The 3141-nt window shown below is 38.4% G+C and overlaps 1 pseudogene; it reads left to right on the top strand.

Annotated features, from left to right (window-relative positions):
• Nucleotides 1–339: 339 nt before the first annotated feature.
• LOC147631585 (uncharacterized) lies at nucleotides 340–2141 on the top strand (annotated as a pseudogene).
• Nucleotides 2142–3141: the final 1000 nt, after the last annotated feature.

Genomic DNA, 3141 nt, shown 5'->3' with positions numbered 1-3141 from the left:
AGAATCCAAGCCATAAGGTAAGATTGCACTGAATGCATTCCCATTCACATGTCTTTTGTGTTAGCAATTAATATTATGTTATTTGCTGGGCTTCTTTGGGATTTACATGTTCTTTACATTAGATGAGTAGTGTTGTATTTGTAGGGTTGTCATACATCCTGAGATAAAGAGAATATTAATCCCAATCTCAATCCAAAAAAGCAACTAAAACCATTCGTGACATCAAGAATGGCAAGAGAAATGATAAAAGAGAAGAAGTTCAAGGTGGTTCAACAAGATATAGTTGATGAATTTGTAACCAACAATACAGTTTCAGCTGTTGCGGATATTCAATACGCCATGGATTTAAGTGGAGTCAGTTGTAAGGGTTATAGTGCCATCCAGAAGTCAGTGTCATCCCTCCTTGAGGCCAAAGGCATTAAAGCAAAGCTACTTCTAACACCTACAAAAGTTTGGACACATAGGAAGGAATTAAACACAGAACAGCTTCACTATGTTGGTCACTCAAACCACATTGTAGGAGAGTTTAAGGGAGAAGGTGGTAGCATATTCTACAATGAACACAACAATACATTCATGGACTTGGAGCTCTTGCAAAAGAGAATGGTGAAGTTCTATGATATTACATTTGAGGAGGTAGGAGGTGTACTTCAGTTTGTCATCAAGCTTGATGAGTGTGAGATTATCAAGGAGAAAAAGACAGAAAGGGTCACAATAACACTTATGTGAATAGGGCTCTTTGCAATTGCAGTAGGGATGATTCAAAGTATTTTAGTGTGCAGTCTGAGACGAACATCTGGTGGCTAGGTTCATTTGAGGTCAAGAAAGAGGACCATGAATCCTTATTTTGGGTATTTCATAAGACACATCCCCAATCTCATCAAAGAATAGATGAATGTAAACATGATGCTCCATGTAGAGAAAAGGGGGAAATTTCAAGTCCAATGGCATATTTGCGGGTGATTTGAAGACTCTCAAGTGCTTATTTAATTGCAGCAAAGGGGCTAATGCAAAGTCTCCATGCCTTTACTGCATGGACTTCACAAGGGTGATGGACTCTAAGTGGTGGAGAGACGACCACCCAAAAGACAAATTTTGGATGAGAAATTTAAACCAGTGTTTGAGATTCCTCTTTCCAATGTGCATATATGCACGCTTCATGCTTTGTGTCATATCATAGAGAAACTGGTATATCTCCACATTGGTTTTGCTTGGAAGTCAAGAATGTAGTAGAGAGGAAAGAAGCCATCAAGGTGCTATCAGAAATTGGAGAAGGTGCTATCAGAAATTGGACTACATGGAGGTAATGTCCAGATTCTGAAGGATACTAAAAAGTCATCAAATGAAAAGGAAATTCCAATGAAGCCCTCTATTGGAGGTGTTAAGGCAAGAAGATTTCTTTCCAAGCCAATGAATAATCGACAACACAAACTTACAAAGTTAGGAAATCAATATACAACAACCTACACAAGTCGAATCGAATACCAACAATGGAAAAAGCTTCATAATATAGTGAAAGACCATGAAGGTGCTTCAAGGAATGTCAAAGCAAATGTTTGGCGTTCAATTGATACTCTATTCCAAATGTGCGAAAAAGTCAACTATTCCTAGCAAGACAAAAAGAACTTTCAAGACAACTTACAAGTGTTCAAAAAAGCATTCAGAGCTACTTGGACTGACACCAACATTACACACTACATGGTATGTTTCTAGCTTACTCTTGTTTCCTAGCCATTGATACTAACTTGCATTGTATGTTTTCTTATTATGAAGCATATTCTCTACAACCACATGCCTTACTTTATCAACAAGTACGGAGATCCTAGCATTTGGAACACACAAGGACTCGAGAAATCACACTATATGGCCCGAAATGCATATTTTAGGCACACACAACATGGTGGTGGAAAAAGTAAGGCAAACAGCCTACAAGAAATGTTCCAATGGTTCTATAGAAGGATACTGCAACAACTACATAAAAAAGAAACCTTAGGGTCATCCAAACTGATGCAGACTGTTAGACATATGGAAAGGAAGAGATTGAAGCATTTAAAAACTCAGATGCCATAGAAGCACAAAACAAATGGAGAGAACAAAAGATTTTTATTAATCATTGTTGGACAGATAGATGTAACACATAAGTCTTTTACAATGTATTTTTCCATTCTAATGGACTGGCAATTCTAGTGAATCTGGCTTTCGTTTATACCTTAGCAAATGGTGTTTGCCATACTCTTCTAGTTCCTCTGGGTTCTCTATGCCTAGAGACAATGCTACTGCAGCATGTGTATGAAAGTAACCCCTTCCATTGTCGGCATAAACAGGGTAGCATCCAAAAATTTGAAAGGCAGTAGACTTCTCTGTCAAAATAATCTTCTCATAACTCTTAGGAATAATCATTGCACCTAGGAACAGGGACAATGTCTTGAAAACAAAATTTTCAACTTTCCCTTCCTGGCTCATGGCATTGTGGTAGACTATAATCTTTGCCTTAGACAATCTGTTTAGATAGTGAGAGAGAGTTGCATCTCGGCCAAAATATTCTCTTTTATGTTGCTGTATGCAAGAATTTGTCTTTGACTTCAAATGTACTCTGCAAAACAAAATAATTAAGGAAACATAAGTCTACATATCAAATTCACACACACACACACACACACACACACACACACACACACACACAACACACACATACATAGAGAGAGAGAGAGAGAGAGAGAGAGAGAGAGAGAGAGAGAGAGAGAGAGAGAGAGAGAGAGAACCTGAGTCTCATCTATCACGAACATTTGGTCTTGCCAAAGGTTAATAGAACTTTTAGTATCTTCTCCTACTTTGTTCATAAACTCCTTTATGGAGTCATTCAACTTATCAAAGCCATATTTGGCCTGCAGCTCCATGAAGGTTTTATCATCTGGCACAAATCCATCATCTTTGAATTTATGTGCTTTGCCCGAATATAGGAGAGGTGGCTTGATTTTAGGAGAGATGGAGAGGAATGTGGAGAGGTGGAGTGATTGTAGGAGAGGTGGAGTGAATGTAGGTGGGCATTGCCCTCATTCTTCTCCTTTATTTTTGTTAGCAACACAACAAGGCTTACTCAGCAACTAGCGTTCCCACAAACATAAGGCATACCCAAATATG

Source organism: Cibotium barometz, chromosome 14 (assembly GCF_041138505.1).
Source record: "Cibotium barometz isolate CiBa-2024 chromosome 14, ASM4113850v1, whole genome shotgun sequence".
Lineage (NCBI taxonomy): Eukaryota > Viridiplantae > Streptophyta > Polypodiopsida > Cyatheales > Cibotiaceae > Cibotium > Cibotium barometz.
This window is presented reverse-complemented; position numbering and strand designations above follow the sequence as displayed.